Source organism: Nerophis lumbriciformis, linkage group LG01, assembly GCF_033978685.3.
Source record: "Nerophis lumbriciformis linkage group LG01, RoL_Nlum_v2.1, whole genome shotgun sequence".
Classification (NCBI taxonomy): Eukaryota; Metazoa; Chordata; class Actinopteri; order Syngnathiformes; family Syngnathidae; genus Nerophis; species Nerophis lumbriciformis.
In genome coordinates, this window is record NC_084548.2 from 60022497 (window position 1) to 60048811 (window position 26315).

The following is a 26315-nucleotide window of genomic DNA, read 5'->3' on the forward strand; positions in this document are numbered from 1 at the left end:
GCGGGATCGATACCTGCATTCTCCAATTTTTTTTTGTCAACAAAAGGTTTCCTTTAGGTAAATGAGCATACTTTTTTCTGTTAAAGCTGAGAAGTCATTTTGAGGAAACATGAAGAAATGTAAGGTAATGTCAGCTCAGCTCTAGAAAGTCATTGACACATGACAGTGTGATACTCTGTAACCACAGTCAAGCATTGTTAGTCTGATGTTCGCGTTCAAAACCTTTCGTCAGTTGAAGCCAACTAAAGAGAACGACAGTTCGATGAGGATGGGATTCGAACCCACGCGTGTAGAACACAATGGATTAGCAGTCCATCGCCTTAACCACTCGGCCACCTCATCTTCTGTTCTCTATGTCCAAATTGCTGAGAGGCTCCAAATAAGACTTTTTGTAATCAAGGTCTACATCACAGCATGTAACCACATGGACATATAAAGGAATTAAGATAGTGTTGTGTTATTGTCACAACAATAACAAAATATTAAACCCTCCTGGTTTTTGGAGTATAAATATTTGGGGTTTTGGCACCAACTCTTGGACTTAATCTGACCAATCTAAATCTATAAGCACAAACTGATGAAGCCTATTTGGATGAGAGGCAAAACGTCAAGGTCAACCTTGACATGTATGACTGAACAGAGGAGGTAGTCTGCGAAACCACCTATTTACAACACTGTTCTTTCAACCATTCTTAAAGGACTCTGCAATTTAGCCTCCAGCAAATAACAGGGGTTAGAAACATTCTGGTCACAGATGCTCTTCTGTGCCTTTGATACAACTGAAGGAAATGCCAACGTGGGTGATTCTGACTATTTTGGGCTGACAGTGATCAATCCACAGTGATCCTTCTGCCACACAATACCTCAATGCTAAATAAAGGAAGTTACAATTCAACAATTGCTGTTAGCATTGACAGTAGGATTTTTTTTACATCTCAACAGTTGTTTTCTTACTCCTATAGAGCAGCACCATCCTTGCCACCCTCCTTGTGTTAGAGTATACAAATGTGGGTTTATGGCACCAGCCGTTAAAATATATCTGACCTTTCTAAGTCTATGACTAGTTTAGACAAGTTTGAGTTTATGAGCATGAACTGAAGAAACCTACTTGGATGAGAAGCGAGACATCTTATAAGACAAACCAAACAGTCCAGTTTCGATCGATTGAATGCCCTGAGATTACAATGACCTGGATGAATTGAAAACATTTATTTCCACGTCTAAGTCACAGACACAGGGGGAATTAGCTCAAATGGGAGAGTGCTCGCTTTGCATGTAAGATGTAGCGGGATCGATACCTACATTCTCCAATTTTTTTATTGTCAACAAAAGGTTTCCTTTAGGTTAATGACCATATTTTTTTCTGGTAAAGCTGAGAAGTCATTTTGAGGAAACATGAAGACAGGCAAGGTAATGGATTAGCTGTCCATCGCCTTAACCACTCGGCCACCTCATCTTCTGCTTTCAATGTTCAAACTTGCTGAGACGCTCCAAATAAGACTTTTTGCAATCAAGGTCGACATCACAGCATGTAATCACATGGACATATAAAGGAATTAAGATATTGTTGTGTTATTGTTACAACATTAACAAAATATTAAACCCTCCTGGTTTTTGGAGTATGAATATTTAAGGTTCTGGCACCAACCGTTGGACTTAATCTGAACAATCTAAGTCTATAAGCATGAAATGATGAAGCCTACTTGGATGAGATGCGAAACGTCAAGGTAAGTTTTGACATGGATGACTGAACAGAGGAGGTGGTCTGTGAAACCACCAATTATCCACATACAACACTGTCCTTTCAACCATTCTTAAAGGACTCAGGAAATAACAGGAGTTAGAAACATTCTGGTCACAGATGCTCTTTTGTGCCTTTGTTACAACTAAAGGAAATGCTAACGTGGGTGATTCCGACTATTTTGGGCTGACAGTGATCGATCCACAGTAGAGATGTCCGATAATGGCTTTTTTGCTGATATCCGATATTCCGATATTGTCCAACTCTTAATTACCGATACCGATATCAACTGATACCGATACATACAGTTGTGGAATTAACACATTACTATGCCTAATTTTGTTGTGATGCCTCGCTGGATGCATTAAACAATGTAACACGGTTTTCCAAAATAAGAGAACAACTTCAACTCAAGTTATGGAAAAAAGTGCCAACATGGCACTGCCATATTTATTATTGAAGTCACAAAGTGCATTATTTTTTTTAACATGCCTCAAAACAGCACCTTGGAATGTGGGACATGCTCTCCCTGAAATACTCCTGATACCCACTACAACTATGGGAAACACTGTACTTAGACTTTCACAAAGTGCTTTTTTTTTTTTTTAAAACATGCCTCAAAACAACAGCTACAAAAACAATGAAGGCCCACAGCTTCAGTCCAGAGTATACTATAAATTGGGCTCAATCTTAACGTATTCGTATGAGTAACAAAAATGTGCAGATAAAAACAAGAAAGGCACAAAAATAAAAAATAAACTCCTTCAGTCTAGACTAGTAGATAACACAGCCATCCTTTAAAGTGCATGAACATTAATACAACTGCTTCAGTCTAGACTAGTAGAAAACACAGCCATCCTTTAAAGTGCATGGGGAAAAAAGGCACAAAGCATAAATAAAACAGTTTCACTCAGTCCAGACTATAAGTCTATTTGTGCAACAGATGAAGCTCAAAGAGTGGGCGGATTCTTTTTCTCCTTGTCATCACGTGTGAGAGGTACATTTTTCTGAATGAAAACAAGCATCTCAGCATTGTCACAATGTATGCGATTGCTGTTCTTGTCGTTGATATGGGCGGCAGCACTAAACAGACGTTCGCTGTCGACACGGATGCAGGGTGCGGTGAGGTACTGGGGTGGGCGGGGAGCGGGGTGTGTATAATGTAGCGTCCCGGAAGAGTTAGTCCTGCAAGGGGTTCTGGGTATTTGTTCTGTTGTGTTTATGTTGTGTTACGGTGCAGATGTTCTCCCAAAATGTGTTTGTCATTCTTGTTTGGTGTGGGTTCACAGTGTGGCGCATATTTGTAACAGTGTTAAGGTTGTTTATACGATCACCCTCAGTGTGACCTGTATGGCTATAGATCAAGAGTGCTTGTATTCACTTGTGTGTGTCAAAAGCCTTTTATATTATGTGCCTGGGCCGGCACGCAAATGCAGTGCCTTTAAGGATTATTGGCGCTCTGTATTACACCCTTCGTCCGTTTACACGGCGGCGCTTTTTAAAAGTCATGAATTTTACTCTTTGAAACCGATACCGATAATTTTGAAACCGATAACGATAATTTCCGATATTACATTTTAAAGCATTTATCGGATGATAATATCGGCAGGCCGATATTATCGGACATCCCTAATCCACAGTGATCCTTCTGCCACACAATACCTTAATGCTAAATAAAGGAAGTTACACTTCAACAATTGCTGTTGGCATTGACAGCAGGATTGCTTTGTTTTTACATCTCAACAGTTTTTTTCTTACTCCAATGGAGCAGCACCATCCTTGCCAAGGCCTCCTTGTGTTGGAGTATAATAATTTGGGTGTTTGGCACCAGCCGCTAAAAAAGATCTGACCATTCTAAGTCTAAGACTAGATCTGACCAGTCTGAGTCTATGAGCATGAACTGGTGAAACCTACTTGGATGAGAAGCGAAACATCTTCTAAGACAAACCAAACAGTCCAGTTGCAATGGATTGAATGCCTTGAGATTACAATGACCTGGATGAATGAGAACATCCATAGACATTGATGTATTCAAAATTTGAATTTCCACTTAAAAGTCCCAGAAGAGGGGGAATTAGCTCAAATGGGAGAGCGCTCGCTTTGCATGTGAGAGGTAGCGGGATCGATACCTGCATTCTCCAATTTTTTTTATTGTCAACAAAATGTTTCCTTTAGGTAAATGAGCATACTTTTTTCTGTTAAAGCCGATAAGTCATTTTGAGGAAACATCAAGAAGGGTAAGGTAATGTCAGTATTGTGTTTCTTTTTTTATATATTGGTTTTATATGTATTTATTTTATGTTTTTATTCAGTCATTGGTGGAGCTAAGGATACTATTTGAAAATTGTTTTTAATAATGTTGTGCAGCACTTTGGAAACATTTTGTTGTTTAAATGTGCTATATAAGTAAAGTTGATTGGATTGGATACTCTGTAACCACAGTCAAACATTGTTCGTCTGATCTACACGTCACAACCTTTCGTCAGTTGTGGCCATTTAAAGAGAACAACAGCTCAATGAGGGTGGGATTCGAACCCACGCGTTTAGAACACAATGGATTAGCAGTCTATCGCCTTAACCGCTCGGCCACCTCATCTTCTGTTATCTATGTCAAAACTTGGTGAGAGGCTCCTAATAAGACTTTTTACAATCAAGGTCTACATCACAGCATGTAACCACATGGACATATAGAGGAATGAAGACATTGTTGTGTTATTGTCACATTATCAACAAAATATTAAACCCTCCTGGTTTTTGGAGTATGAATATTTGGGGTTGGGTACCAACCGTTGGACTTAATCTGACCAATCTAAGTCTACAAGCACGAACTGATGAAGCCTACTTGGATGAGAGGCGAAACGTCAAGGTCAACCTTGACATGGATAACTGAACCCCAGTGTTCTACACTTGGGTGAGTTTTCCTTGCCCTTATGTGGGCTCTGTACCGAGGATGTCGTTGTGGCTTGTGCAGCCCTTTGAGACACTTGTGATTTAGGGCTATACAAAAAAACATTGATTGATTGAGGAGGTGGTCCACGAAACCACCTATTATCCACATACAACACTGTCCTTTCAACCATTCTTAAATGACTCTGCAATATAGCCTCCAGCAAATAACAGGAGTTAGAAACATTCTGGTCACAGATGCTCTTTTGTGTCTTTGTTACAACTAAAGGAAATGCTAATGTGGGTGATTCCGACTATTTTGGGCTGACAGTGATCAATCCACAGTGATCCTTCTGCCACACAATACCTCAATGCTAAATAAAGGAAGATACAATTCAACAATTGTTGTTGGTATTGACAGTAGGATTGCTTTTTTTTTTTTTTTACATCTCAACAGTTGTTTTCTTACTCCAATAGAGCAGCACCATCCTTGCCAAGGCAAACCCTCTTTGTGTTGGAGTATAAGAATTTGGGTGTTTGGCACCAGCCGCTAAAATAGATCTGACCATTCTAAGTCTAAGACTAGATTTGACCAGTCTGAGTCTATGAGCATAAACTGGTGAAACCTACTTGGATGAGAAGCGAAACATCTTCTAAGACAAACCAAACAGTCCAGTTGCGATCGATTGAATGCCCTGAGATTACAATGACGTGGATGAATGACAACATACATAGACACTGATGTATTGAAAAATTTAATTTCCACGTCTATGTATCAGACAGAGGGGGAATTAGCTCAAATGGGAGAGCACTCGCTTTCCATGTGAGAGGTAGCGGGATCTAAACCTGCATTCTACAAGTTTTTTTTTTTGTCAACAAAAGGTTTCCTTTAGGTAAATGAGCATACTTTTTTCTGTTAAAGCTGAGAAGTCATTTTGAGGAAACATGAAGAAATGTAAGGTAATGTCATCTCAGCTCTAGAAAGTCATTGACACATGACAGTGTGATACTCTGTAACCACAGTCAAGCATTGTTAGTCTGATCTTTGCGTTCACAAACTTACGCCAGTTGAGGCCAACTAAAGAGAACGACAGCTCGATGAGGATGGGATTCGAACCCACGCGTGTAGAACACAATGGATTAGCAGTCCATCGCCTTAACCACTCGGCCACCTCATCTTCTGTTCTCATTGTCCATCTTGCTGAGAGGCTCCAAATAAGACTTTTTATAATCAAAGTCTACATCACAGCATGTAACCACATGGACATATAGAGGAATTACGATAATGTTATGTTGTTGTCACAACATTAACAAAATATTAAACCCTCCTGGTTTTTGGAGTATATACATTTGGGGTTTTGGCACCAACCGTTGAACTTAATCTGACCAATCTAAATCTATAAACACGAACTGATGAAGCCTACTTGGATGAGAGGCGAAACGTCAAGGTCAATCTTAACATGGATGACTGAACAGAGGAGGTGGTCTGCGAAACCACCTATTATCCACATACAACACTGTCCTTTCAACCATTCTTAAAGGACTCTGCAATTTAGCCTCCAGCAAATAACAGGGGTTAGAAACATTCTGGTCACAGATGCTGTTCTGTGCCTTTGTTACAACTGAAGGAAATGCCAACGTGGGTGATTCTGACTATTTTGGGCTGACAGTGATCAATCCACAGCGATCCTTCTGCCACACAATACCTCAATGCTAAATAAAGGAAGTTACAATTCAACAATTGCTGTTAGCATTGACAGTAGGATTTTTTTTTACATCTCAACAGTTGTTTTCTTACTCCAATAGAGCAGCACCATCCTTGCCAAGGCAAACCTTCCTTGTGTTAAAGTATACGAATTTGGGTTTATGGCACCAGCCGTTAAAATATATCTGACCTTTCTAAGTCTATGACTAGATCTGACCAGTCTGAGTTTATGAGCATGAACTGAAGAAACTTACTTGGATGAGAAGCGAAACATCTTATAAGACAAACCAAACAGTCCAGTTACGATCGATTGACTGCCCTGAGATTACAATGACCTGGATGAATTGAAAAAATGTATTTCCACGTCTAAGGCACAGACAGAGGAGGAATTAGCTCAAATGGGAGAGTGCTCGCTTTGCATGTGAGATGTAGTGGGATCGATACCTGCATTCTCCAATTATTTTATTGTCAACAAAAGGTTTCCTTTAGGTAAATGAGCATATTTTTTTCTGTTAAAGCTGAGAAGTCATTTTGAGGAAACATGAAGACAGGCAAGGTAATGGATTAGCAGTCCATCGCCTTAACCACTCGGCCACCTCATCTTCTGTTAACAACAACAAAACTTGGTGAGAGGCTCTAAATAAGACTTTTTACAATCAAGGTCTCCATCACAGCGTGTAACCACATGGACATATAGAGGAATTAAGATATCGTTGTGTTATTGTCACAACATTAACAAAATATTAAACCCTCCATGTTTTTGGAGTATGAATATTTAGGGTTCTGGCACCAACCGTTGGACTTAATCTGACCAATCTAAGTCTATAAGCATGAAATGATGAAGCCTACTTGGATGAGATGCGAAACGTCAAGGTAAGTCTTGACATGGATGAGTGAACAGAGGAGGTGGCAGTGTTGGGTTAGTTACTGAAAAACAGTAACTAGTTACAGTTACTAGTTACTTTATTTCGAAAGTAACTCAGTTACTAACTCAGTTACTTACACCAAAAAGTAATGCGTTACTTTGAAAAGTAACTATTTAGTTACTTCTTCTACTTTTTTTTTTTTAAAGCTCCCATTAATGCCCTTTTAGCCTTCATTTTAGTACTGTTATTGCACTGGAGAATAATACAATCTGTTGAACAACTTGACATACATTTGCATCACTGAACTCTGCTAAGCAATGTGGTCTACATACAACACACAAAGACAAAGATATGTTTCAAAGGGCCAATTTATTTCAGGCCAGAACAAATTGACAAAACTATTTTAAATAGCTGCAACATAACATACATAAGTAACAAACAGCATAATAACACTAACACTAACACTAACACTAACCACGTTAAACCCAGATTCCGAACGAATAAAGGTCTTAACTCATTCTCTTTCTATGCCACTTCAATATGGAATGCACTCCCAACAGGTGTAAAAGAAAGGGCATCTCTATCCTCCTTCAAAACCGCACTAAAAGAACATCTCCAGGCAACTACAACCCTAAACTAACACCCTCCCTTCCACATAATACCTCTTCGGATTGTAAATAATCAAATGTAGACATTTTTTCTTATACTTTCTGATCTCTCTCTCTGTGTCCACTACTTGCTGTACATATCCTACCAAGTCAGTCCTACACTGTTTCAATGTCCATTTCTCTGATGATGCAATTGTTGATGACTGAAGTGTTGATACCAACCAAACCTACCCCCCCCCCCTCCATATTCCATACCCCGGATTGTAAATAATGTAAATAATTCAATGTATATACCCTGATGATTATCTTGTGTGATGACTGTATTATGATGTTAGTATATATTTGATAGTATATATCTGTATCTGGACCCCGACTTAAACAAGTTAAAAAACTTATTTGGGTGTTACCATTTAGTGGTCAATTGTACGGAATATGTACTGTACTGTGCAATCTACTAATAAAAGTTTCAATCAATCAATCAATCAATCAACAACATAGCTGTAAAGCTGGCTTCACCTAAGGAAGGCACACGTGACATACACAGAGCCTAACCAGGCAGATTTGAATTGTTGTTTTGGGCAGTAGACGGGATCTTTGATCCAAGACACAACTTACATTTAACTAAAATGTTCTTTTCTTTGTGCTCGACAAAAGAAAAGAAGTGAGAATATCTCATACTTGCCAACCCTCCCGAATTTCACTGCCTCTCCCTGGGACAACCATTCTCCAAATTTCTGCCGATTTCCAGCCGGACTTAAGGCACGCCCCCTCCCGGTCTGTGCGGATCTGAGTGGGGACAGCCTGTCGTCACGTCCGCTTGGCCAACCAAAAAGTAACCACAGAACACTATACCGTATAGGCGTATAGTGTTCTGTGGTTACTTTTTTGTTGGCCAACGGTTGTATTGCGCACCCCCCCCCTCCCCTCCCCTCCCCTCCCCTTCCCACACTCAGACACACAGTCACACGCACACACAGAGAGCGCAGAGGAAGAATCAGAAGCACGTCTCTGCTTCGCTGGAATAAAACACACTCAGATCCTCAGTTTCTAGCCGATACTACATAAAAAGTAACGTAAAATAACGCAGTAACGCATCATGTAGTAACGGTAACTGAGTTATTGAATATAAAAAAATAACGCTTTAGATTACTAGTTACCGCTGAAACTAACGGCGTTACAGTAACGCGTTACTTTGTAACGCGTTAGTCCCAACACTGGGAGGTGGTCTGTGAAACCACCAATTATCCACATACAACACTGTCCTTTCAACCATTCTTAAAGGACACAGGAAATAACAGGAGTTAGAAACATTCTGGTCACAGATGCTCTTTTGTGCCTTTGTTACAACTAAATGAAATGCTAACGTGGGCTGACAGTGATCGATCCACAGTAGAGATGTCCGATAATGGCTTTTTTGCTGATATCCGATATTCCGACATTGTCCAATTCTTAATTACCGATACCGACATCAACTGATACCGATATATGCAGTTGTGGAATTAACACATTATTATGCCTAATTTTGTTGTGATGCCCCGCTGGATGCATTAAACAATGTAACAAGGTTTTCCAAAATAAGAGAACAACTTCAACTCAAGTTATGGAAAAAAGTGCCAACAAGGCACTGCCATATTTATTATTGAAGTTACAAAGTGCATTATTTTTTTTAACATGCCTCAAAACAGCACCTTGGAATGTGGGACATGCTCTCCCTGAAATACTCCTGATACCCACTACAACTATGGGAAACACTGTAGTTTGACTTTCACAAAGTGCATTTTTTTTTTTTTAACATGCCTCAAAACAACAGCTACAAAAACAATGAAGGCCCACAGCTTCAGTCCAGAGTATACTATAAATTGGGCTCAATCTTAACGTATTCGTATGAGTAACAAAAATGTGCAAATAAAAACAAGAAAGGCACAAAAATAAAAATAAACTGCTTCAGTCTAGACTAGTAGAAAACACAGCCATCCTTTAAAGTGCATGAACATTAATACAACTGCTTCAGTCTAGACTAGTAGAAAACACAGCCATCCTTTAAAGTGCATGGGGAAAAAAGGCACAAAGCATAAATAAAACAGTTTCACTCAGTCCACACTATTAGTCTATTTGTGCAACAGATGAAGCTTAAAGAGTGGGCTAATTCTTTTTCTCCTTGTCATCACGTGTGAGAGGTAAATTTTTCTGAATGAAAACACGCATTTTAGCAATGTCACAATGTATGCGATTTCTGTTCTTGTCGATGATATGGGCGGCAGCTCAAATGGGAGAGCATTCGCTTTGCATGTGAGAGGTAGCGGGATCGATACTTGCATTCGCCAAATTTTTTTTTGTCAACAAAAGGTTTCCTTTAGGTAAATGAGCATACATTTTTCTGTTAAAGCTGAGAAGTCATTTTGAGGAAACATGAAGAAATGTAAGGTAATGTCAGCTCAGCTCTAGAAAGTCATTGACACATGACAGTGTGATACTCTGTAACCACAGTCAAGCATTGTTAGTCTGATCTTCGCGTTCACAACCTTTCGTCAGTTGAAGCCAACTAAAGAGAACGACAGCTCGATGAGGATGGGATTCGAACCCACGTGTGTAGAACACAATGGATTAGCAGTCCATCGCCTTAACCACTCGGCCACCTCATCTTCTGTTCTCCATGTCCAAATTGCTGAGAGGCTCCAAATAAGACTTTTTGTAATCAAGGTCTACATCACAGCATGTAACCACATGGACATATAAAGGAATTAAGATAGTGTTGTGTTATTGTCACACAATAACAAAATATTAAACCCTCCTGGTTTTTGGAGTATAAATATTTGGGGTTTTGGCACCAACCCTTGGAATTAATCTGACCAATCTAAATCTATAGGCACAAACTGATGAAGCCTATTTGGATGAGAGGCAAAACGTCAAGGTCAACCTTGACATGGATGATAGAACAGAGGAGGTGGTCTGCGAAACCACCTATATACAACACTGTTCTTTAAACCATTCTTAAAGGACTCTGCAATTTAGCCTCCAGCAAATAACAGGTGTTAGAAACATTCTGGTCACAGATGCTCTTCTGTGCCTTTGATACAACTGAAGGAAATGCCAACGTGGGTGATTCTGACTATTTTGGGACGACAGTGATCAATCCACAGCGATCCTTCTGCCACACAATACCTCAATGCTAATTAAAGGTAAATTAAATTACCGACCGGTGTCCCACCTTCCCTTTATTTCGAAAATCCTCGAAAAAATTGTCGCACAGCAGCTAAATGAATACTTAGTGTCTAACAATCTCTGTGAACCTTTTCAATCCGGTTTCAGGGCAAATCACTCTACGGAGACAGCCCTCGCAAAAATGACTAATGATCTACTGCTAACGATGGATTCTGATGCGTCATCTATGTTGCTGCTTCTTGATCTTAGCGCTGCTTTCGATACCGTCGATCATAATATTTTATTAGAGCGTATCAAAACACGTATTGGTATGTCAGACTTAGCTTTGTCGTGGTTTAACTCTTATCTTACTGACAGGATGCAATGCGTCTCCCATAATAATGTGACCTCGGACTATGTTAAGGTAACGTGCGGAGTTCCTCAGGGTTCGGTTCTTGGCCCTGCACTCTTAAGTATTTACATGCTGCCGCTAGGCGACATCATACGCAAATACGGTGTTAGCTTTCATTGCTATGCTGATGACACCCAACTCTACATGCCCCTAAAGCTGACCAACACGCCGGATTGTAGTCAGCTGGAGGCGTGTCTTAATGAAATTAAACAATGGATGTCCGCTAACTTCTTGCAACTCAACGCCAAGAAAACGGAAATGCTGATTATCGGTCCTGCTAAACACCGACATTTATTTAATAATACCACCTTAACATTTGACAACCAAACAATTACACAAGGCGAATCAGTAAAGAATCTGGGTATTATCTTCGACCCAACTCTCTCGTTTGAATCACACATTAAGAGTGTTACTAAAACGGCCTTCTTTCATCTCCGTAATATCGCTAAAATTCGTTCTATTTTATCCACTAGCGACGCTGAGATCATTATTCATGCGTTCGTTACGTCTCGTCTCGACTACTGTAACGTATTATTTTCGGGTCTCCCTATGTCTAGCATTAAAAAATTACAGTTGGTACAAAATGCGGCTGCTAGACTTTTGACAAGAACAAGAAAGTTTGATCATATTACGCCTATACTGGCTCACCTGCACTGGCTTCCTGTGCACTTAAGAAGTGACTTTAAGGTTTTACTACTTACGTATAAAATACTACACGGTCTAGCTCCGTCCTATCTTGTCGATTGCATTGTACCATATGTCCCGGCAAGAAATCTGCGTTCAAAGAACTCCGGCTTATTAGTGATTCCCAGAGCCCAAAAAAAGTCTGCGGGCTATAGAGCGTTTTCTATTCGGGCTCCAGTACTATGGAATGCCCTCCCGGTAACAGTTAGAGATGCTACCTCAGTAGAAGCATTTAAGTCCCATCTTAAAACTCATTTGTATACTCTAGCCTTTAAATAGCCCCCCTGTTAGACCAGTTGATCTGCCGTTTCTTTTCTTTTCTCCTCTGCTCCCCTTTTCCTTGAGGGGGGGGGGGGGGGGGGGGGGGGCACAGGTCCGGTGGCCATGGATGAAGTGCTGGCTGTCCAGAGTCGGGACCCGGGGTGGACCGCTCGCCTGTGCATCGGCTGGGAACATCTCTGCGCTGCTGACCCGTCTCCGCTCGGGATGGTGTCCTGCTGGCCCCACTATGGACTGGACTCTTACTATTATGTTGGATCCACTATGGACTGGACTCTCACAATATTATGTCAGACCCACTCGACATCCATTGCTTTCGGTCTCCCCTAGAGGGGGGGGGGTTACCCACATATGCGGTCCTCTCCAAGGTTTCTCATAGTCATTCACATCGACGTCCCACTGGGGTGAGTTTTTCCTTGCCCGTATGTGGGCTTTGTACCGAGGATGTCGTTGTGGCTTGTGCAGCCCTTTGAGACACTTGTGATTTAGGGCTATATAAATAAAGATTGATTGAGATTGATTGATAAAGGAAGTTACAATTCAACAATTGCTGTTAGCATTGACAGTAGGATTTTTTTTACATCTCAACAGTTGTTTTCTTACTCCTATAGAGCAGCACCATCCTTGCCAAGGCAAACCCTCCTTGTGTTAGAGTATACAAATTTGGGTTTATGGCACCAGCCGTTAAAATATATCTGACCTTTCTAAGTCTATGACTAGTTTAGACAAGTTTGAGTTTATGAGCATGAACTGAAGAAACCTACTTGGATGAGAAGCGAAACATCTTATAAGACAAACCTAACAGTCCAGTTGCGATTGATTGAATGCCCTGAGATTACAATGACCTGGATGAATTGAAAAAATGTATTTCCACGTCTAAGTCACAGACACAGGGGGAATTAGCTCAAATGGGAGAGCGCTCGCTTTGCATGTGAGATATAGCGGGATCGATACCTGCATTCTCCAATTTTTTTATTGTCAACAAAAGGTTTCCTTTAGGTAAATGACCATATTTTTTTCTGGTAAAGCTGAGAAGTCATTTTGAGGAAACATGAAGACAGGCAAGGTAATGGATTAGCTTCAACTCAAGTTATGGAAAAAAGTGCCAACATGGCACTGCCATATTTATTATTGAAGTCACAAAGTGCATTCTTTTTTTTAACATGCCTCAAAACAGCACCTTGGAATGTGGGATATGCTCTCCCTGAAATACTCCTGATACCCAATACAACTATGGGAAACACTGTACTTAGACTTTCACAAAGTGCTTTTTTTAAAAAAAAACATGCCTCAAAACAACAGCTACAAAAACAATGAAGGCCCACAGCTTCATTCCAGAGTATACTATAAATTGGGCTCAATCTTAACGTATTCGTATGAGTAACAAAAATGTGCAGATAAAAACAAGAAAGGCACAAAAATAAAAAATAAACTCCTTCAGTCTAGACTAGTAGATAACACAGCCATCCTTTAAAGTGCATGAACATTAATACAACTGCTTCAGTCTAGACTAGTAGAAAACACAGCCATCCTTTAAAGTGCATGGGGAAAAAAGGCACAAAGCATAAATAAAACAGTTTCACTCAGTCCAGACTATAAGTCTATTTGTGCAACAGATGAAGCTCAAAGAGTGGGCGGATTCTTTTTCTCCTTGTCATCACGTGTGAGAGGTACATTTTTCTGAATGAAAACAAGCATCTCAGCATTGTCACAATGTACGCGATTGCTGCTCTTGTCGATGATATGGGCGGCAGCACTAAACAGACGTTCGCTGTCGACACGGATGCAGGGGCGGTGAGGTACTGGGGTGGGCGGGGAGCGGGGGGTGTATAATGTAGTGTCCCGGAAGAGTTAGTCCTGCAAGGAGTTCTGGGTATTTGTTCTGTTGTGTTTATGTTGTGTTACGGTGCAGATGTTCTCCCAAAATGTGTTTGTCATTCTTATTTGGTGTGGGTTCACAGTGTGGCGCATATTTGTAACAGTGTTTAAGTTGTTTATACGATCACCCTCAGTGTGACCTGTATCGCTGTTGATCAAGAATGCTTGTATTCACTTGTGTGTGTCAAAAGTCTTTTATAATATGTGACTGGGCCGGCACGGAAATGCATTGCCTTTAAGGATTATTGGCGCTCTGTATTACACCCTCCGTCCGTGTACACGGCGGCGTTTTTTAAAAGTCATAAATTTTACTCTTTGAAACCGATACCGATAATTTTGAAACCGATAACGATAATTTCCGATATTACATTTTAAAGCATTTATCGGATGATAATATCGGCAGGCCGATATTATCGGACATCCCTAATCCACAGTGATCCTTCTGCCACACAATACCTCAATGCTAAATAAAGGAAGTTACACTTCAACAATTGCTGTTGGCATTGACAGTAGGATTGCTTTGTTTTTACATCTCAACAGCCGTTTTCTTACTCCAATAGAGCAGCACCATCCTTGCCAAGGCAAACCCTCCTTGTGTTGGAGTATAAGAATTTGGGTGTTTGGCACCAGCCGCTAAAATAGATCTGACCATTCTAAGTCTAAGACGAGATCTGACCAATCTGAGTCTATGAGCATGAACTGGTGAAACCTACTTGGATGAGAAGCGAAACATCTTCTAAGACAAACCAAACAGTCCAGTTGCAATGGATTGAATGCCCTGAGATTACAATGACCTGGATGAATAAGAACATCCATAGACATTGATGTATTGAAAATTTGAATTTCAACGTCAATGTCCCATACAGAGGGGGAATTAGCTCAAATGGGAGAGCGCTCGCTTTGCATGTGAGAGGTAACGGGATCGATACCTGCATTCTCCAATTTGTTTTATTGTCAACAAAAGGTTTCCTTTAGGTAAATGAGCATACTTTTTTCTGTTAAAGCTGATGAGTCATTTTGAGGAAACATCAAGAAGGGTAAGGTAATGTCAGTATTGTGTTTCTTTTTTTATATATTGGTTTTATATGTATTTATTTTTTGTTTTTATTCAGTCACTGGTGGAGCTAAGGATAATATTTGAATATTGTTTTTAAAAATGTTGTGCAGCACTTTGGAAACATTTTGTTGTTTAAATGTGCTATATAAATAAAGTTGATTGGATTGGATACTCTGTAACCACAGTCAAACATTGTTAGTCTGATCTACGCGTTCACAACCTTTCGTCAGTTGAGGCCAACTAAAGAGAACAACAGATCGATGAGGATGGGATTCGAAACCACACGTGTAGAACACAACGGATTAGCAGTCCATCGCCTTAACCACTCGGCCACCTCATCTTCTGCTTTCAATGTCCGAACTTGCTGAGACGCTCCAAATAAGACTTTTTACAATCAAGGTCTACATCACAGCGTGTAACCACATGGACATATAGAGGAATTAAGATATTGTTGTGTTATTGTTACAACATTAACAATATATTAAACCTTCCTGGTTTTTGGAGTATGAATATTTGGGGTTTTGGCACCAAACTTTGGACTTAATATGACCAATCGAAGTCTATAAGCACGAACTGATGAAGCCTACTTGGATGAGAGGCGAAACGTCAAAGTCAACCTTGACATGGATGACTGAACAGAGCAGGTGGTCTGCGAAACCACCTATTATCCACATACAACACTGTCCTTTCAACCATTCTTAAAGGCCTACTGAAATGCGATTTTCTTATTTAAAGGCCTACTGAAACCCACTACTACCGACCACGCAGTCTGATAGTTTATATATCAATGATGAAATCTTAACATTGCAACACATGCCAATACGGCTGGGTTAACTTATAAAGTGCAATTTTAAATTCCCTGCGAAACTTCCGGTTGAAAACGTCTATGTATGATGACGTATGCGCGTGACGTCGATGGTTGAAACGGAAGTATTGGGACACCATTGTATCCAATACAAAAGGCTTAGTTTTCATCGCAAAATTCTACAGTATTCTGGACATCTGTATTGGTGAATCTTTTTCAATTTGTTTAATGAACAATGGAGACTGCAAAGAAGAAAGCTGTAGATGCGATCGGTGTATTAGCGTCAGGCTACAGCAACACAACCAGGAGGACTTTGACTTGGATAGCAGACGCGCTATCCGACGCTAGCCGCCGACCGCATCGATGATCGGGTGAAGTCCTTCGTCGCTCCGTCGATCGCTGGAACGCAGGTGAGCTTTGGTGTTGATGAGCAGATGAGGGTTGGCGTAGGTGGAGAGCTAATGTTTTTATCATAGCTCTGTCAAGGTCCGTAGCTAAGTTAGCTTCAATGGCGTCGTTAGCAACAGCATTGTTAAGCTTTGCCAGGCTGAAAAGCATTAACCGTGTAGTTACAGGTCCATGGTTTAATAGTATTGTTGATTTTCTGTCTATCCTTCCAGTCAGGGGTTTATTTCTTTTGTTTCTATCTGCAATTAAGCCCGATGCTATCACGTTAGCTCCGTAGCTCAAGTGCTTCACCGATGTATTGTCGGGGAGATAAAAGTCACTGTGAATGTCCATTTCGCGTTCTCGACTCTCATTTTCAAAAGGATATAGTATCCGAGGTGGTTTATTATACAAATCCGTCCCACTTCCGGTTTGGCGACAAGATGGAGTAGTCGCACTTTTCCACGCTCCCGCAAATTTCATTCCTACCATTCTGTACAGCTCGACTGAATGCAGTAACTGCTACTAACGTTTTAATAGTACTAATACTTTTTTCGCGCTGAATGAGAAAATGTCTAACAGATCCAAAAAGGAGGAGCAAAGGAAGGAGGACTTGGCGGCAAGTACCATCATGGCTACGCTAACTACAATGCTAGCGGACCACAAGACTTCTCTCTCGTCGGAGTTTAACTCCGCCTTTTCCAAACTCAACAACACGCTGGATTGTATACAGACCACACTTCTGGAAAACCAGAAGCGCCTCTCCTCACTAGAACTCTTTGCCGACACGACCAGCCGAGATATGCTGGCTATAAACACCAAGCTAACATTCGTAACCGAGGAGAACGCGAGGCTAAAAGCTAAGCTAATAGACTTGGAGAGCAGAAGTCGTCGAAACAACATACGAATTGTCGGCGTACCTGAAAACATTGAAGGTCCACATCCAACAACGTTCTTCTCTCAACTGCTGGTCGAGGTCCTGGGTGAACACACGCTGTCGTCGACCCCGGAGCTGGACCGTGCCCACCGCTCGCTAACAGCAAAGCCAGGCCCCGGTGAGAGGCCGCGGGCTATCGTGATATGCTTCCACCGATTCCAGACGAGGGAGCTGGTGGTGCGGGAGGCTCGGAAACGCAGAGGCAAACTAAGGTATAAGGACTCACCGATACACATCTTCGAAGACTACTGCCCCGAAATACTGGAACAGCGGGCCGTGTACCGTGACGTCATGAGGGATCTCTACAATCTGGGCCTCAAACCAGCACTCCACTATCCGGCTAAGCTAATGGTTTCAACCGAGGATGGAAAGAGACGGCGACTCACATCTCTCAAAGACGCCCAAGATTTTGTCAAGTCCCACAATCAACGCAGCCAAGAACATGCAAAAGAGTAATCTCAGTCGGTATGACTTTATTGAAACTTTGTCTGATACGGTGTGACTACCCCACAGTGCATGGCAGGGTGGCGCTAGCTTGGCTAACTGCAGCCATGTCTGGATGCCACACTGCCGACACCAACCTTAATAATCAACGCCTGCTTTATCACGATCAACCATGCTAACATAACTCTAACTCCAGGCCTGACCGTGAATATCACATCTGTGTGTACACTCATTGGATCCACTTTCAATATATATATTGTTCATTCTGTTTTATTTTGTTACATCGACACTCAAATTATTTTGTCTCCCCTTTACATTTAGTTATCATGTTCTAATAGATATATATTTTTACACGGTGGTTTACTTCTTTGTTATTTGACCTAACTGCTGATCTACTTATTTCTTGGTTGGTTACTGTTATTCCTTACCTATACATCCATGATGGTATACATGTTTATGCGCGTGTGTGTGTGTGTGTGTGTATATGCATATATATATAGGTGTATGTATGTGTGTATGTATATGTGTGACACCGCTTGCTTGTACTTTACATTTACTTTATTTTGCCACATGCTTTTTGAGTTGCTTATACTTTATAATCTATTTTTCTCGCTTTCTGAATTTATCTTAGTACTGGGTACTATGTTTCCTGAGGGAATATATTGCAGTTTTGATGCACTTTAATATGTTCTGACTCAGTTGGAGCCAATCTGTTGTTCTCGGGAGGTGGAAAAACCCGGAAGCCGATATGGATACGTCCATGCAGGCGCAAGGACAGCGCACTGCTGTGAAAAGGACACTTAAGGCTCAGTTTCGACAATGGGGTTCTCAGGTCCTGGGACTATGGCCCTGTAGGTGGTTGCCAGGTTTAATCCACCTGGCATTGTTGTATGTTGTTGTGTCTGTGAGTGTGTGTGTGAGTCTGTTGTGTTTTCTATATGTATGTGTGTTTATTGGTTTGTTTATCTCCTTATTCCTTCCTCTCACGCTTCTGTTTCATCCCCTCCTCTTACCAGTACTCTCTGCAGTCCCCAGTTATCGTGCATCAGCCTCCCTCCTGACCTGCTTGTATACATCAGCCCGTTCTGCTCTCCTAGTTGGACATGGTGAGACATGACAAGCACCAGTAATACACTTAGATTTGTTTCATGGAACGTGAGGGGAGTGGGGAGCGCCACTAAAATTGGGAGGGTCTTGACCCATTTGCAACACCTCAAAGGAGATATATTTTTCATTCAGGAGACCCACCTTCGCAACAGAGAGATTTCACGACTTAAAAGAGGCTGGATCAGCCATATTTTCCATTCAAAATTCAACGAAAGGGCCAGGGGCACAGCTATCCTTATTCGTAGAAATATTTCATTCGAACTCAATCAAACTGTAGCAGACCCGGCTGGTCGCTATATTATTGTGTCTGGAAAGCTGCAAGGCACCCCAGTCATACTCGCTAGCGTTTATGGACCCAACTGGGATGACAACTCTTATGTGACTAAATTGTTTACATCATTTCAGAACATTGGAAACCATTTCATCATTATGGGCGGGGACTTTAACCTGGTGCAGGATCCTGTACTGGATCGATCATCTAACAAACTGGCTCCCTTATCTAATTCAGCTAAAACACTGGATACTTTCGCTAAACAGTTGGGTCTTACAGACCCATGGAGACATGCCTCCCCTACAATTAAACAATTCTCCTACTTCTCCCATGTACATCACACTTACACTCGGATAGACTTCTTTCTTCTCGACAATAGATTGCTTTCCAAAACCAAAACATGTAATTACCATAGTATCGTAATCTCCGATCATGCCCCCACCTCAGTCGACATCAATATGGACAATCAACCTAGACCCCTTAAACAATGGCGATTCAACTCAGCCTTACTAGCAGAAGACCGTTATAGGAATTTTCTACACGATCAAATTAAGTGTTTTTTCGAACTGAACGACTCGCCAGAAATTGGAAGAGGTATACTATGGGAAGCATCTAAAGCCTATATTAGAGGACAACTTATATCTTTTGTTTCAAACCTAAATAAGACAGAGACCATTCAAATCACTGGGCTGCTCCGCAAGATTAAGGATCTCGACGATAAATACGCTTCAAACCCAGACCCGACACTATATAAAGAACGCCTTCGCCTACAAACTGACTTTGACCTTATGTCTGTTAATAGAGCGAAATTACAACTGCTCAAATCCAGACAACGATTTTTTGAATCTGGGGAGAAAGCTGGCAGGCTCTTATCCCACCGGGTCAGGGAGGAAGCATCTTCGAGGCTAATCACGTCTATTCGCTCTAACACAGGAGAACTACATACTGATCCAGCTAAGATTAATGAAACATTTGCTGCATTTTATACAACGTTATATACCTCAGACCGCCCCCCTTCCTCAGATGAGCTGTTTGGCGATAAAACATTCCCACAGATAGAATGTGGGGCTGCGAGGGGCCTGGGCCAGCCCATTAGTGTCATTGAGATCACAGAAGCCATCAAATCCTTACAGAGCAATAAGTCACCCGGCCCGGATGGCTTCAGTGCAGAATATTACAAGACTTTCTCCAGTGCTCTTGCTCCGGCTCTAAGAGACATGTATAATGAAGCTTTTCTGCAACATCGCCTCCCAGAAACCTTATCGAGGGCCACCATTTCTCTCATCCTAAAAAAAGAGAAAGACCCCCTGCTTTGCAGCAGCTATAGACCAATTTCGCTCTTAAATGTAGATCTAAAAATTATATCCAAGGTTCTCGCTCTCCGGCTCCAAGGGGTGATGCCTTCCATCATCTCGTTGGACCAAACAGGTTTTATGCTAGGCCGGCAATCCTCACACAACACTCGGCGCCTCCTAAACATTATCCATTCGCCAAACCCTTCGACCCCGGAGGTGGTAGTGTCCCTCGATGCGGAGAAAGTCTTTGACAGGGTTGAATGGGAATATCTATTTGAAGTGATGGGTCGGTTTGGTTTTAACGAAGATTTCATTCTCTGGGTTAAACGTTTGTACTTGTCCCCAGTAGCCTCGGTACGTACAAACAATACACTATCCGCCCCAATTTTTCTAAAAAGAGGCACTAGACCAGGTTGCCCGTTATCGCCACTACTGTTTGCTATTGCGATAGAACCCCTTGCTCTTTGGCTGCGCGCTGAGGCGGGCTTTAAAGGTATCACCCGGTCGGACACGTTGCACAAAGTCTCGCTTTACGCGGATGACCTGCTCCTGTACATCTCGGACCCTGCTAGCTCACTCCCGGTAATATTTGACATTTTGGAGCGGTTTGGCACACACTCTGGTTACAAACTTAACTACCAAAAAAGTGAGCTGTTTCCGATTAATTCCTTAGCTAAACAGTTACCACGATCTCTAGCGGCATTCAAATGGGCACATGACGGGATTCATTACTTGGGGATCCTTATTACTCCGGCTATGTCTGATATGCTCCGGGCAAATTTTTTACCTCTAATTGAAAAGATGGAGAAGAACTTTGCCCGCTGGTCTGTTTTACCATTATCTCTCGCTGGCCGGATCAATCTGATCAAGATGATCACTCTGCCTAAATTCCTTTACCTTTTTCAACATATCCCCATATTTATTACTAAATCATTTTTCGATAAATTAGACAAATCAATATCTACATTTTTATGGGGGGCCGGATCGGCTCGAATCCGCAAGTCTGCCCTACAGTCTCCCAAATCTGAAGGAGGGCTTGCTCTCCCCAATTTCAGACAATACTATTGGGCGGCTAATGTACAGAAACTCCTATACTGGATGGATGGAGGCTCTCAGACCCTTCCGGCCTGGGTATCCCTTGAAACGGCAATCCCACACTCCTCATTACATTCTTGCTTATGCTCATCACTCCCTTTCCCATTTAAACTTGAAGGCGCAAATACCATCGTATCAATCTCCATTAAAATATGGAACCAGCTACGAAAACACGTGGGTTCTCAGGGCCCATCTATATGGACCCCGCTACTTAAAAACCAATTATTTAAACCTTCCCGTACTGACCCCGCATTTATGACTTGGCACGATCATGGTATCACCACTGTGAAAGACCTCTATGCAGACGGAGTGTTCTCATCCTTCACTGAACTCTCTTCCAAATACGATCTGCCGAACTCCCACCTTTTTCGTTTCTTTCAGGCGCGGGACTTCGTAAAGAAGCAGTTCCCACACTTTCCAAATCGTCCTCCGGAAACTCTTATAGATACATTGTTATCTTTGAGCCCTAATCATAAAAAATGTATCTCCGTGTTATATACCTCCTTAAGCTCAGTTGCTCCAAACTCTATATCAGTGATAAGAGCCTCGTGGGAGAGCGATCTTAATACCAACATATCCGATCAACACTGGAACTCGGCCCTGAAACTGGTTCACTCCTCCTCAATATGTGCCCGTCATAGTCTCATCCAATGCAAAGTAATCCATAAAATTCACTACACTAATTCAAAACTATCCAAAATCTACCCCACTGTTAGCAATACCTGCAATAGATGCAAACAATCTCCGGCTGATCATGTCCATATGTTCTGGTCCTGCTCTAAACTATGTTCCTTTTGGGAGGACATTTTTGACACAATTGGAAAAGCATACGGTCAAAACTTTCCTCCCAACCCATTATCAGCCATTTTTGGCGTATGCCCCGATAACATGTGCCCGGTACCACTAAAACGCGCTGTTGCTTTTACGACCTTGCTGGCCAGGCGATTGATCTTGTTTAATTGGAAGCTGGCTCGCCCCCCATCACACGGCCGTTGGATTAGAGAGGTTCTCTACAATCTAAAACTGGAAAAACTTAGGTTTTCGCTAAAGGGCTCGGTTCAAGCATTTGAAAGCTCATGGAGCCCTTTTTTGCTGTATGTCAAATCTCTTGACCTATGCCCTGACGCAGATGAGGAATAATCTCCCTTTTATTTATTAAGTATTATTTTATTCTATTTTTTATTCTATTATATATTATTATTATTATTATTAATTTTTATTTTATTTTATTATTATATATATATATATTTTTTTTTTATATATATATATCTGTCTGTCTCTGGCCGCGTATGTGTGTGTGTGTGTGTGAGAGAATGTGTCTGTCTTTGTCGTCCTACTTGTTACACAATTGCGCCATTTGTCCCTCGTTAGTGGGACCTGAGTGGGGTGGGAGGGTGGGTGGGTGGTTTGGGTTTTAAGGGAAAGGGTGTGAATCATTTACTGCCTTTAAAATTGTATTGTTTTGACTTGAACTTTTTTCTGTCTGTTTGAAAATGCCAATAAAAAAAGTTGGAATATAATACAAATCCGTGATCCACAATAGAAAAAGGAGAGAGTGTGGAATTCAATGAGCCCTTGTACCTAAGTTACGGTCATTGCAAAAAAAGATACGTCCTGCACTGCACTCTAGTCCTTCACTCTCACTTTCCTCATCCACAAATCTTTCATCCTGGCTCAAATTAATGGGGTAATTGTCGCTTTCTCAGTCTGAATCGCTCTCGCTGCTGGTGTAAACAATGGGGAAATGTGAGGAGACTTTCAACTTGTGACGTCACGCTACTTCCGGTACAGGCAAGGCTTTTTTTTATCAGCGACCAAATGTTGCGAAATTTATTGTCGTTGTTCTATACTAAATCCTTTCAGCAAAAATATGGCAATCTCGCGAAATGATCAAGTATGACACATAGAATGGATCTGCTATCCCCGTTTAAATAAAAAAATATCATTTCAGTAGGCCTTTAAACGGGGATAGCAGGTCCATTCTATGTGTCATACTTGATCATTTCGCGATATTGCCATATTTTTGCTGAAAGGATTTAGTAGAGAACATCGACGATAAAGTTTGCAACTTTTGGTCGCTAATAAAAAAGCCTTGCTTCTACCGGAAGTAGCAGACGAGTAGCGTGACGTCACAGGTTGTGGAGCTCCTCACATCTGCACATTGTTTACAATCATGGCCACCAGCAGCGAGAGCGATTCGGACCGAGAAAGCAACGATTTCCCCATTAATTTGAGCGAGGATGAAAGATTTGTGGTTGAGGAAAGTGAGAGTGAAGGACTAGAGGGCAGTGGGAGCGATTCAGATAGGGAAGATGCTGTGAAAGGCAGGTGGGACCTGATATTCAGCTGGGAATGACTAAAACAGTAAATAAACACTAGACATATATCAGTGACGTGCAGTCACTAGAGGCAGGTGAGGCGGGCCTCACCTGCCATCATGGAAAGAAAAAAAATGTAAAAAGAAAAATATATATATTAAATTGTTAAATGTATCCAGTGATTATACTATAAAGTTATTTTCCATTTAACTTCACCAGTTTTAGATTATTTTTATTAAAAATCGCTGAATTTTCACATTTGCCGTTCAAATACTGAGAAGAGACGGTGCGGTGAACAGCAGCCAGTCGAGGCACGTCACTCAGTACCTCAACATGGACGGACTCGGCTAACTGCTGGTCTGCTGTGCAGTGAGACCGTATTGCTATATGAATTATATTATACATTTCCATAGTTTAGTTAGCTGAGGTTTATAATGTACAGTGTATTTTGTCAACAACTGTATGTGTGTAACGTATTTCTTGTGCTGAGCGATCATAAAACGGCTGCAAAAGACGCACTGGCTGAGGCTCGCCTCCTGCACCCCCGCCGTAGAATGCACGGCAACCCCTGACGGGAGTGTTATATCAACTAAAGCCCACACTTAAACTTTCCACGTGCAAGATTGAATCTATTTAAAAAAGTTATTTCATAAGAAGCCAAAAAGTGCAAAAACAATAATGTTCGTGTTGGAAGAGTTGTGAATGATTGCATGGCCACAACATTAGGTACATCTGCAGACTGCAGGTGTACCTAATTCACAACTCCTCCAACACGAACATTATTGTTTTTGCACTTTTTGGCTTCTTATTAAATAACTTTTGTAACCTATTTTTATGGGCTTTCCTCTTTGTGATGTTAAGTTCCTGTTATGCGCTGTTATACAGTATATGCCTTGAGCTCTTATTTTGAAGGCGCTAAGAGCGGAAGTGATGTCACGTTGCGGAGGTTTTTGAAAGAAGGTAAACAAAGTGGTCCTCGTGTAAACTGGAGCCTCCGTGTTTGTTATTTTGTAGTTTCATACAGTATAGGCGACATTTATAAACCCTCGGTTACACTTTTTTAAATAGATTCAATCTTGCACGTGGAAAGTTGAAGTGAGGGCTTTAGTTGATATAATATTCCCATCAGGGGGTTAATTAATCCAGCAAACAGCGGCGCATTTATAAGTAAAGGTAAGACCATAATAACGTTTTTTTAATTAAATGTGCTTTTTTGTGTGCTACAGTTTGTATGTGTAAAGTTAAAGTTAAGTTAAAGTACCAATGATTGTCACACACACACTAGGTGTAATGAAATTTGTCGTCTGCATTCGACCCATCCCCTTGTTCACCACCTGGGAGGTGAGGGGAGCAGTGGGCAGCAGCGGCGCCGCGCCCTGGAATCATTTTTGGTGATTTAACCCCCAATTACAACCCTTGATGCTGAGTGCCAAGCAGGGAAGAATGCTGGTATGAGCTTTTAAACATAACCCGTTAACTGCTGCCAATCAAATGGTGAATAAGATACTCTTTAGGGTTCATATGTTTGTAAATCTGACTGTGATGAAGTCAGTGCCTCACCAGCCATCAACCTCACCGCACGTCACTGACATATATATACTTTATTAGCCACAACACAACCAGGCTTATATTTAATATGCCACAAATTAATACCGCATAACAAACACCTCCCCCCTCCCGTCCATATAACCCGCCAATACAACTCAAACACCTGCACAACACACTCAATCCCACAGCCCAAAGTACCGTTCACCTCCCCAAAGTTCATACAGCACATATATTTCCCCAAAGTCCCCAAAGTTACATACGTGAGACTTTTTGAAACTTTTATTAGTAGGATGCACAGTGAAGTACATATTCTGTACAATTGACCACTGAATGGTAACACCTGAATAAGTTTTTCAACTTGTTTAAGTCGGGGTCCACTTAATAAATTGATTCATGATACAGATATATACTATCATATATACTATCATTGTAATACAGTCATCACACAAGATAATCATCAGGGTGTATACATTGAATTATTTACGTGACATGCACATAGCGGCACGCACGTACGGGCAAGCGATCAAATGTTTGGAAGCGTACTCACGGTACCGTGTCTGCGTATCCAACTCAAAGTCCTCCTGGTAAGAGTCTCTGTTGTCCCAGTTCTCCACAGGCCAATGGTAAAGCTTGACTGTCATCTTTCGGGAATGTAAACAATGAAACACCGGCCGTGTTTGTGTTGCTATAGTCGGCCGCAATACACAGCTTCCCTCCTACAGCTTTCGTCTTTGCTGTCTCCATTGTTCATTGAACAAATTGCAAAAGATTCACCAACACAGATGTCCAGAATACTGTGGAATTTTGCGATGAAAACAGACGACTTAATAGTTGTCTACCATGCTGTCCCA

The 26315-nt window shown here is 41.4% G+C and overlaps 5 non-coding genes across 5 annotated transcripts; all 5 read right to left on the reverse strand.

Moving 5' to 3' along the window:
- Positions 1–260: 260 nt before the first annotated feature.
- trnas-gcu (transfer RNA serine (anticodon GCU)) lies at positions 261–342 on the reverse strand. Its single transcript has one exon. It is a non-coding gene; the product is annotated as a tRNA-Ser (tRNA).
- A 3913-nt stretch (positions 343–4255) lies between these two features.
- On the reverse strand, positions 4256–4337 carry trnas-gcu (transfer RNA serine (anticodon GCU)). Its single transcript has one exon. It is a non-coding gene; the product is annotated as a tRNA-Ser (tRNA).
- A 1386-nt stretch (positions 4338–5723) lies between these two features.
- On the reverse strand, positions 5724–5805 carry trnas-gcu (transfer RNA serine (anticodon GCU)). Its single transcript has one exon. It is a non-coding gene; the product is annotated as a tRNA-Ser (tRNA).
- A 4561-nt stretch (positions 5806–10366) lies between these two features.
- On the reverse strand, positions 10367–10448 carry trnas-gcu (transfer RNA serine (anticodon GCU)). Its single transcript has one exon. It is a non-coding gene; the product is annotated as a tRNA-Ser (tRNA).
- Positions 10449–15515: 5067 nt separating this feature from the next.
- Positions 15516–15597, reverse strand: trnas-gcu (transfer RNA serine (anticodon GCU)). The gene has a single exon. It is a non-coding gene; the product is annotated as a tRNA-Ser (tRNA).
- Between the last annotated feature and the right edge of the window lie 10718 nt (positions 15598–26315).